A 237-nucleotide genomic window follows, 5' to 3' on the forward strand; every position below is an offset into this window, starting at 1 on the left:
GGACTCACTGGAATTTTGTATCCATCTGTTGTTGTTAACTTGGCAGATATAACTACATCTCCTAGTTTGACTTTATCTGAACTTAAACCACTGCAAGTTCCCACAGAAAATACTGCCTTTGGCCTCAATACCCTGACTGCATTTTTTGCTGCTGTTGAAGATCCCCCTGGGCCAACAGATCCTTTAAAACATCTCTTCAACGCAACCTTTAGCTGCTCTTGATTACTAGCATTTCCA

This window comes from Montipora capricornis, chromosome 8 (genome assembly GCF_036669925.1).
Source record: "Montipora capricornis isolate CH-2021 chromosome 8, ASM3666992v2, whole genome shotgun sequence".
Taxonomy (NCBI): domain Eukaryota; kingdom Metazoa; phylum Cnidaria; class Anthozoa; order Scleractinia; family Acroporidae; genus Montipora; species Montipora capricornis.